This window comes from Bufo bufo, chromosome 4 (assembly GCF_905171765.1).
Source record: "Bufo bufo chromosome 4, aBufBuf1.1, whole genome shotgun sequence".
In the NCBI taxonomy this organism is placed as follows: domain Eukaryota; kingdom Metazoa; phylum Chordata; class Amphibia; order Anura; family Bufonidae; genus Bufo; species Bufo bufo.
This window is the reverse complement of record NC_053392.1, coordinates 46,879,578-46,891,040: the sequence shown is the minus strand read 5'-3', so window position 1 is coordinate 46,891,040 and position 11,463 is coordinate 46,879,578. Positions and strand designations below refer to the sequence as shown.

The following is an 11,463-nucleotide window of genomic DNA, read 5'->3' as shown; positions in this document are numbered from 1 at the left end:
CGCACTTTCACACTTGTCTATGACGACACTTCATACTCTTATGTCAAACGATATTGATGGAGTCATACGGATTCTTTGAATGCTTTGAGGTTTCGCCCCCAGAATTAATTATGGAGCGGGCAGTATGTTATTTGTTGTTTGTTTATTATCTGTTTTCTAATACACATTGATATACATGAAATACGGTTCAGTTGGCGCTGCCAATGTGGCTATGTGAAGCGCTGACCATGTAACTGTACACTGATGATCTCTCATATGTCTCAAAATCAATAAAAAATAATAATAAATACACACCCTATTCTTGTCCGCAATTGTCAGATGATTAGCACCACGCTCCCCACACCTTCCAGAATTTTTGTGGGCATATCTAAATGCTGTTGCTTTCCTTGCAAGAAACAGGGTTTCCCTCAAGAATATGCTAGTGTGGTGGGGCCATACCTCTTCCTCCAGTATCCCCAGTAGGCACACCTTGGGACAAAAAGGGATCGGACTGGGGATCATAGTGGATGAAACATTAACAATTTCCTGCCAGAAAGAATTAATGTAGCCACATTCCCACATTATATGACAGAAAAATCGGCGTTTGTCTGTGCACATCTATGACACCTAGTGTGTGGTACTCTACCCATCTTATACAATCTGGTAGGGGTCAAGTAACATCTATGTAGAATGAATAGTTGTATTAGCCTATTATTAATAGGAGGGTGAAACTTTTAAGGGAGACTCCAATGCCTCCTGCCAGTCTTCTGCAGATAAATGAAGGATGAATTCCCTCCATTTAGTTTCAACCGTCAAAGGGTGTAAAGCCATTCGGTTGCTCAATAGGTGGGTATATAGAGCGGATATAATTCCCCTGGTTCCTTGTGTATTAAGTATCCCGATCAGTGGATACGTCGATATGGCTTGTCTACTATCCTGAAACTGTGCGGGGAGAGCGTCGCGCACTTGTAGATATCTATTAAAAAATAAATAAAAGTGCGCAAGACTCCAAATTTTTCCTGCAGTTGCACAAAAGAACATAAGACCCCATTGTCATAAATATCTTTCAAGGCAAGTATTCCATATTCTCTCCATATTTTTGCCCCTTTATAATTCTGCATGTGAGGAAACATTGGGTTATCCCATAGTGGGATGACATCTGCAAAATCTTTGTAGTGCTGGAGTTTTGCCGCGCTCCACACCTGATGTTCTAGCCTATGCAAGGGGAGGGCACGTCTGGGAATAAGTAGATACTCTCCAGTATTGGCCACAATGTAGATAGTTGTAAATAGTATTCTGCAGTCGATGATATCCAAAGTGCGAGGTGTCTCACCTGACCAGCCAGGAAGTATAAAAATCAGGCAAAGCCGCTCCTCCCTGCTGTTTGGGTCTTTGCAGGATATGTAAAGCTAGTTTACTCCTGACTGTCCCTCATACAAAGGCAGTCACCAACAAGCGTAAGCGGTTAAAGAAACTGCACGGTATAGGCATGCATGCGTGTTCCAATAAGTAGAGACCCTTGGCCAACAAGACCATTTTAATAAGGTTTAGTCTACCCATTATAGATAACGGAAGGGTTTTCCAGGACCTGAACTTGTCAACGAGAAACTATTCAATAGGAGCAATGTTTTTAGTGAAGGACATAAGTGGGTCTTTGGTAATAACAATACCTAGGTACTTAAAGTAATCCACTACAGGAAGATTGTGGTAAACTGATGGCCAATCAGTTGTCCAAAATGGCATGAGGGCTGATTTAGACCAGTTTATGCGAAGACCTGAAAAGTGACCAAAGCAGTCAATAAGGTCTATTGCCCTTGGTAAGGAAGACTCCACATCATCCATAAACAGTATCAGGTCGTCAGCATATAAACCTATCCTCTCTCCCCTATGGATATCCTCCTAAACACAGTATCCTGTCGGATTCTAAGAGCAAGGTGTTCTATAGCTACTGCAAACAGGAGGGATGAGAGGAGGCACCCCTGCCGAGTGCCTCTACTTAGATTGAACGATGCCGAGTGTACATCATTGACTAATATGTTGGCTTTGAGATTCTTGTATATTATAGAGATCCATGTGATAAAGACCGGACCAAACCCGAAGTGTTTCAATACCTCTAGTAGGTATGGCCATTCCACTTAGTGGAAAGCTTTGGCCGTGTCTAAGGAGGCCAAGGCCCATTTTTTTATGTCCTCCCACTCCCACCTGAGCAATGACCTGTGCCCTTCCAATACTGCTGGATGTTGATCCTGCTGGAATGAAGCCAGACTGGTCCTCATGTACAATAGCATTGATTACTTTATTCAATCTATTAGCTAATATCTTCGTGAGTATTTTGTAATCTATATTCAACAGAGAAATGGTCCTACAAGAGCCACATTCCAGTGGGTTTGTCAGGCTTCAGCACCACTATCGAAGCATCATACAGAGATTCTGGGAGGCCCCCTTATCTGGCAGCACAGCAACTAATTTTATGTAGTTGTGGTCCCAGAACGTCAATGTACTTGGACCAGGTGACTTCCCAGGGTTAATCCTTTTATAGCAATCTGAACTTTCTCTAGTGTTCTCTCCATCTAGAAGCTCTATCCTGGCTACTCAGCTGTGGGTAAGTAACTTCCTAAAGATAGTTATCCAATTCAGGGCAGGTATATTGCACCATAGATCTATACAGGGCTTGGTAAAATTCTTGGAATCTAGTCACTATTCCCTCAGCTTCCTCCACCAAGGTACTGTAGTTTGTATGCGCAACATTGATGGTGCTGCTGTGAACCACATGGGCCAGTATTCTACCTGCCTGGTTACCCAGTTCAAATGTTCGTTGTTTAAGGAAAAACAGCTTACAGTCACTTCTCTCTCTCTAAGGTGTATCATGTATTGCCTCCCCCTCTGCATCCACTCCCTTCTGTTGTCTTCAGTGGGGTTAGAAGTGTATCAGCTCTCTGCCTCTTCACATTGGCGACTCAGTTCCTCCTCTTTACGTTGCGCATCTTTTTTAATATCGGATATAGAGGATTTAAATCAGCCGCGTATATAAGCTTTCAACGTCTCCCATAGCAATAGGTCATCCGTTGAATTATGTACTTCCAGGAACATATTGAGTTGGTCTGGTATACGATCGTTAGTTGTCAAAAGGGTCCTCCAGAAAGGGTGGATGCAAAGCTTAGCCACAGATCTTGTGGTATCAGGCAGCATTAACCTCGCCACCATGAGTGCATGATCCGACACCCCCTGTGGACCATATTGAACATCTACAAGGTCTAGATATGTGGAGGTTGTGCCGAATATATAATCTATCCTCGACAATGCTCCCCGTGACGGGGAAAAACAAGAGTATATTTCTTGCCTTAGACGTCGTTCCCTCCGTAAATCTACCCAACTCATCTCAGTGACTTCTCGTATTGTGTCGTCAAGATTAGACTGCTGGCTAGTCCCATCTGCTTCAGCATGAAATCTGTCTATATGGCTGTCCATTACCATGTTGAAGTCTCCCATGCATATCATTCTAGCGCCAGGGTATTGCGCTGCAAATCCAGCTGCTGCTTGTAGGATAGAGACATTGGCGGGTGGGGGGGGGGGGGGGTTATATTTATATTTAACGCTATGTATGGGATGCTGTTAATGTATGCAAAGACAAAAATATATTTCCCATCATGGTCCACTATTGTCTTCTGGGTTTCGAATGCGCAGTGTATCAACAAGGATACCCCTTTGGAGTATGAATTCCTGTACGCATGATCTGCCCATTGTACCCATGGTTTCCTAAGCCTCCCTGCCATGTCTGATGTTAAATGTGTCTCCTGTAGACTAAGAATATGGGGATTATATTTACGTATATGAAAGAAGACTGTCATCCTTTTTCTGGGGCCTCCCAAACCTCTCTCCAGGACATCACATTTAAGGTGACCATCAATGGGTCATTGCTCCAACTGCAGGATATCCAGTATCTGAAGAGCATGGTCGACTTATTACATTCCACTCCCTTAATTGAGGTACCCTATATTTTCTGTTTCTAATGCCTCTGTGCCATACAGAACAAAACGTAAATAACCAAAACCATAAAAACCATGGGGGTCGGGAACCTGCATCCTGTAATATGATGGAATATCTATGCAGGGATCTGACAGGTTTCCCTTAATGGTCATGGAGCTATAAACAATAAGCAGTGCGGTGGACATCAATAACCTAACCTTGGTTAGTCAGGGGGTGCCTGACAGCTTCTCAGTACAACTAGGATTGTAACAATTGGGTATAGCTATAAGCAATTACGATACCGATAGTCCAAGGTGTAGACCAGGGCTGGCCAACCTGCGGCTCTCCAGCTGTTGTAAAACTACAAAATTCCCACCATGCCATGCTGTAGGCTGTCTGGGCATGCTGGGAGTTGTAGTTTTGCAACAGCTGGAGAGCCGCAGGTTGGCCAGCCCTGGTGTAGACTGTGAAAAATATCCTCTGTCCAATAAAGAGATTTCCCTGTAGGAGGACAAGGAGAAATAACTATACCCTTCAAGTGGGTGGTAAGGGTCTTGGCCGTCTGGTCACCCAGTCCTCCGCTAACTGGGGGACCTTGAAGACCGTTTTCCCGCCATCCACCATGCGCAAGCGAGCAGGGTATGCCATGGAATATTGCAGGTTCATTTCCCTGAAGAGTCTCTTTACAGATACAAAAAGGTGGCACGCTTCGTTTGAAGTTCTGCTGAGAAATCAGGAAAGAGCAATATGGTCACATTTTCAAGTGATAGCCTGTTTATTCCTCGCTTGGCTGAGGATTAGATCTCGGTCCTTCCAGTTCAGTAAGCAGGCCAAGAGTGGTTTTGGAGGAGCTCCTGGTCGTGGTGGTCGGGCAGGGACTGAGCCCTCTCTACAACATAGGCCATAGAAAAAAAAAGGCAGCTTCAGGAAATGTGGATTTAAACCACTTCTCCAGGAATGTTGCCGGATCTGGGCCTTCAGCTTTTTCCAGCATTCCCAGGTTTCGGAAATTGTTCCTCCGAGCCCGATTTTCTAAGTCACACATTTTTTGTCTCCATAGATCCACTGAGCTCTCCATGGCTTGCATTCTTGCCGTAAGGGGATGGGTAAGATCCTCTAAGGCTGAAACCCGGTCTTCAGTATGGCAGACCCTATCACTTAGTTGTTGCATGTCGTGGCGTAGTAGGCCCAAGTCCACGCTCACCTCCTCGATCCTGCCAGACCTCGCTTACAGGCAAGATGTGATGGCAGACATTAGCTGCCTTCAAGGTGAACTCAGGTTCTTCGGCAGTATCTGTTGTAGACTTCTGTACTGTTTGCCTCTGTATAATGGAGGCTTGTGGCGTCGCAGAGGAAGCAGCGCCATGTTGGGTCTCTTGCTTAGCATATTTTTTTCAGCCTGTGTGCTGCTGCTTGGGCCTTGCTAGGACCCATGATTTGTCTCTGTGGCTTCCTCCTTCTCTTATGCACGGACTAAGCTATGATGTTTAGGGATATGTGCCAGGATGGTGAAGGATGCAAGTGGGAGCCGGAGCAGTTTTCAGACACATCTGTTTCATGCCGGAAGTTGTCCACGCCCCCGCACCGTTTTTTAAGTCTGTCTCTTCAGGTAGACAAAAGGGTCGACCTGAACCGTATTCAGAGGAATCTGAATCTGGCTCTGAAAACACTTCATCATCTAGGTCCACATCTCCTGTGATGTCAGGTGGATGGAAGTGGCAACACTGTAGGCAATCTTAAATCTATTGCAGCGTTAACTTCTTTAATCAGGCCCTCATTGAATCCAGGAGGGACAGTGTCTTCTCGGATACAACTTTTTCGGTACATAATGGTTTTCTATAGTGAGAAGGTAGGGCTTTTTTGCAGATACCTTTTTTTTTTTTTACTATTGCTGCTTTAGAGGCCAATTCTTTACCCTAGAACAGATTTGATATAGGGTAAGATACCATGCAGGATTTATGGCTATGAACCCACTAGGTGATTCAAACTGCACACAACACCCTAAGTGAGATATATATATATATATCTCACTTAGGGTGTTGTGTGCAGTTTGAATCACCTAGTGGGTTCATAGCCATAAATCCTGCATGGTATCTTACCCTATATCAAATCTGTTCTAGGGTAAAGAATTGGCCTCTAAAGCAGCAATAGTAAAAAAAAAAAAGGTATCTGCAAAAAAGGTGGCATCATCAGATGCAAGTAAAAGTAAAACAAAACCAGAAGGAGGAGTTTAGGAAGACCTTTAGACAAGGAATATCCCACTCAAAAGGCGCCAACGGTGATAGGACTATTAGTGAATTATTAATGTATAGATCTCTAAAAGAAAAACACAATAGGGGAGGCTGCTAAAAAATAGCGTTAGCAACAGGCTAAACGCTTCAATCGGAAAAATAAAATAGATATGCATATAAGATTTGGTCTATAGTGTTATTGACCTTCTTACTCAACAGATACACAGACAGCGCCTAATCCCCACAGACATCAATGATAAAAATCAATAATGTATTGATATATCTCTATACAGTACTTTTAAAATCATTAACGTCATGAATGGCAAATTTGTATTATAGAGCCACCCACACTTAAGAAGTTGCTACTCACTCCACTGGGGGGCTGTCAAACAGGTTATACTCAAGACACCTGAGACAGTAACCCCCCCCCCCAGCCAAGGTCGCTTAAAGAATCTGAGACGGAGTCAGCACGCAAAATCTTAAAAGGACACATACTTTGGAAAATTACTACTCACTTCACTGGGGGGCTGTCAAACAGGTTAAGCTCAAGACGCCTGAGAGAGTACCCCCCCCCCCCCCCCCGGCCAGGTTTGCTTGTAGTGTATCAGAGGTTGAAGTCAGCACACACATCCAGGGCTTCTCTTGACTCTCTCTTTACTAAACAAGGCTCAACGCGTTTCGGGGTGGACATTAATATTCTGCTCCTGAGGAACGGGTCTTTTATGTACACCCCGAAACGCGTTGAGCCTTGTTTATTAAAGAGTGAAGAGAAGCCCTGGATGTGTGTGCTGACTTCAACCTCTGTCCTAATGTCCTTTTAAGATTTTGCGTGCCGACTCCAACGTCTCAGATTCTTTAAGCGACCTTGGCCGGGGGGGGGGGGGGTTACTGTCTCAGGTGTCTTGAGTATAACCTGTCTGACAGACCCCCAGTGGAGTGAGTAGCAACTTCTTAAGTGTGGGTGGCTCTATAATACAAATTCGCCATTCATGACGTTAATGATTTTAAAAAGTACTGTATAGAGATATATCAAAACATTATTGATTTTTATCATTGATGTCTGTGGGGATTAGGCGCCGTCTGTGTAGCTGTTGAGTAAGGCCAATAACACTATAGACCAAATCTTATATGCATATCTTTTTTATTTTTCTGATCATCAGATGCAGACATGATGCAGGAACGCTGCGAACTGCACACTAGTGGCGCCATGAGTTCCTCCTCCACTAATATCCGGTCCCTGCCTTGACTTTGACGAAACCGGAAGTAGAGAGGCAGAGATTCTCTTGCCCAAGGAGAATCTCATCTGAAGTCTCACGATGAGACGGATCCCACGCGGTCCCCGCATGGAGAAACCCGGGGCTGCCTACACAGTAGGGCTTGCGCCAAGGAACTAGGGAGGAAGGCAAATGCGACCCCGCAATCCTGCTCTCTTCAACAACCCTCCTGATCGGGGTTAAAATCCAGGCTGTTGCGGACCTGATGAGAGGAGTAGGACTTCCACGCATCCCGTGAGGACAGGAAACAACCAACTGAAGCAAGTAAAGGGGAGTAGGCTTTTAAATGTGGGTTTCCGCGTGGTTTCCTGTCCTCAGGAGGTGGGGACTCCTTTCTTGTAATTGCCATTGTGGAGGAGCCGGGGAAAAGATGTGTTTTTAGGGAGAGCCTAAAAGTATGGGAGTTGGGAATTAACCTAATTGTTTGGGGTAGGGCATTTCAGAGATCTGGTGCAGCTTGGGAGAAGTCTTGGAGATGGGATTGAGAGGTTAGTGGTAAATCAATTGCGGGGCGTAGAGCACGGGTGGGGTGGTAGACAGAAATGGAAGATATGTAGGGGGGGTGCAGCACTGTGGACAGCTTTGTGGATTGGAATGAACTGTTTAAATTGAATCCTATACTATATGAACAACCGATGCAATGAGTGGCACAGGGTGAAGATATCGGAGTAGCGATTAGACAGATAGAGGAGCCTGGTGGCTGCGTTCAGGATAGATTGGAAAGGGGAGACCAATTGGTAATGATTTTCATTAATCAAGACAAGAATTGAAGAGGGCAACAATAAGAGTTTTCTTGTTTCCATAGTAAAGAAAGAGGCGGATTCTCCGTTCCTTTTCTCCGTAGGCCTGTCACCCAGTGATAGATGCTATAGGCAGAAGGGAACTGTGCTTCATATTTGGTGGACATGCCCATTGATTACAAAATACTGGAAGGACATAGAAGGTTCCATGAATACTACTGTTTGTCTTATTTGTCCTTTTTTTTTGCTTTTGTTGGACATTACCTAAACCTCAAGTACTCGTGCCAGATTAGGAGAATGAACAAGCTAAGGTTTTGATAACCTCTTCATAGTGACATGTATCATCTTTATCAACTGGTGATGACTGAGAATTCGCTGGTACCGATATGTTCTCCATAACTTTGATGCGGAGGTTGTCTGCTTGTATTATTTACACCTGAAAGTTATAGGAGCACTGTCCAACGCAATTGTTTGTAAATGGTCCTTGTTGTATTTCTTACAATAAAAAAAATAATAATTCTACAGATGTTTGAGGTGTAGGTGACATGAGCAGGTGAGTGCAGGAAATATCAGAGACAGCGGTGCAAGTGCCACACACAGAGGTATCAAGTTTGGGTAGGTTAGTAGAAAAACACAAGTAGTTCAGTTTTTGGAAGATTCCGTTTCAGCCGCTATCCGATTTACATCAGCGCTCACCAGACTAACTGTCCTCCTCAGCGCTAATACGAGTGAGCAGGAAGAGGAAGTGTTCACAAGCAGTAGCCGATACCTGCATAATGGCAGTGTCCAGTGCACACTTGGAACCCAACGAAGGAGCTCACAGCTCAAGCATTTTTCTATATCTGGACGTGTAAGTAAATTAAAAAAAGAAAATAAAGCTTCTTAGCCCTATCCGGAGCCACCTAGGAAACACTGCACCAACACGCATTGTGCTTTTTCATATTACAGAGCATAATCTGTGCCAGACCACCCCGCCCCATTACGGTGTTGAGTTTTTGTTCTGCTGTTCTGAGTGGCAGAATATAAAAGCTTCAATGTCGGGATTCAGTCTTATCTGTCACAAATGGAAAACTGTCTAAATTTGCTATTTATGCACAGAAAGCAGTTTAGAGCAGTAATGATTTCCCTGCAGAAATAGCAATCTCTTCCCGTTATATGTGCAGGTGTTATTTATTTCAATTACTGCAACTTTTGTGAAAAATGCTGCAAGGAGAATTTTTACTCGTCCAGAAAATATTTAGTGCAACCTCTGGGAATCTCCCTTCAAAAGGTGGACAATTCAGCAGGATTTACTACAGAATTCCAAGAACGGAAACAGTTTATTTGGCATCTAACAATCCAGATTATTTGATAATACCTGCCGGATTAAAAGGAATTTGATTATAGTAACATTAATAAACACCCCCACCCCAATCAGTACAGAATAACGGAGATCTCACCCACCGCAGCTCTCCGTCCAGGGCTTGGGTGATGGCGGCGAAGCTCCTGCTGGTCTGGTTCAGGTACTTGTAGCAGGTCTGCAGGCTGTCGCTCATAGACTCCTGTCGGGGAAGAGTGACAGAGTGAAGTTTGCACACGGCCAGGTTTTGGGGGGTGAAGCACTTCTGCATGGTGCGGCTCATGGCAGGCGGGGATAGGGGACGAGGCTCCCTAGTGTTACCCGTGATGCTAGGAAGGCTCGTCCCCACCCCACCCTCTCATCCGCACACGGGGAGAAGCGGCAATGCGGGGACCAGGAGCGGTACAGAGAGCGGGGTAAGTATATTCAATGCGAGGCTTTGACTTATCCAGGCCATTCTGAGACAGTTTTTTCATCACATATTGTACTTCATGAGACTGGTAAAATGGAGTCAAAATTATTATTTTTTTTTTTATAAAAAAATACCAAATTTACCAAAACTTTTAAAAAATAGCAAATTTCCAAGATTCAATTTCTCTACTTCTATAATAGATAGGTAATACCTCCAAAAATAGTTATTAATTTACATTCCCCATATGTCTACTTCATGTTTGGATCATTTTGGGAATGCCATTTTATTTTTTGGTGACGTTAGAAGGCTTAGAAGCAAATCTTGAAATTTCAGAAATTTTCCAAAACCCACTTTGTAAGGACCAGTTCAGGTCTGAAGTCACTTTGTGAGGCTTACATAATAGAAACCACCCAAAAATGACCCCATTTTGGAAACTACACCCCTCGAGGTATTCAAAACAGATTTTACAAACTTTGTTTGTGGGGGGCAAGCTGCAGCACCCCTGGGGGGTCTAGGGTCGCACAGCTGAGTGTGCTGTGGAACCCAGACACCCAATCAGGGTGAAGCTGAAAAAAATGGTATTACTTACCGGTAATTTTATTTTACGGAGCCCATGACAGCACCACCAGAGAGAAGGATCCGCCCCCTTCGAGACAGGAACCCTGCAGAATAAAAAGGGCGGACACTCTCCTCCCCTTCAGTGAGTTTTCCAAGTATCGGAGGAAGGCCGCCAACATATATTAGACGTGTAAATAACCCATTTTTTTTTAAAGTGCAAAAGGAAGGACATATAGGGAGGGAAAGCCGTGGTGCTGTCATGGGCTCCGTAAAATAAAATTACCGGTAAGTAATACCATTTTTTCCTGTCGCCCATGACAGCACCACCAGAGATTTACAAGAGGAACTCTTAAGGGTGGGATGTAGAAGGAAGGACCCCTTCACCAAAGGAAGAATCCCCCGAAAAGTTTAGGTCCAACCTATAATGTTTAAAGAAGGTAGAGGGTGAAGACCAAGTGGCTGCCTTGCAAATTTTCTCGATTGGAACCGAGGACCTCTCTGCCCAAGATGCTGCAACCAACTGGTCGAGTGAGCCCTTAACCCAACAGGAGGGGACAGACCAGAGGATAGATAAGATAAGGAAATAGCAGCAACAATCCATCGGGCGATGGAACACTTAGAAGCAGCCGAACCCTTATTCACTCCCTGAAACTGAAGGAAGAGTGAAGAAGACTTCCGCCAGGCAGATGTAGAGGATAGATAAGCTAAAAGAGCTCTTCTAACATCTAGACAATGGAGAGACTCTTCCTCCTTAGTGGAAGGATTCTGGAAAAGGGTAGGAAGAACAATCTCCTGAGAACGGTGAAATTTGGAGACGACTTTTGGGAGGAAAGCCGGGTCAGGACGAATGATGACCTTGTCTTCTAATATTAAGGTGTACGGAGGGTTTATGGAGATGGCCTGAATCTCACTAATTCTGTGGGCGGAGGTTAAGGCTATTAACAAGGCTAGTTTGAAGGTCAGA

At 44.4% G+C, this 11,463-nt stretch overlaps 1 pseudogene; it reads right to left on the bottom strand.

The window, feature by feature from the left end:
• LOC120997201 overlaps positions 1-11,463 on the bottom strand; it is a 266,949-nt pseudogene that overhangs the window by 71,669 nt on the left and 183,817 nt on the right.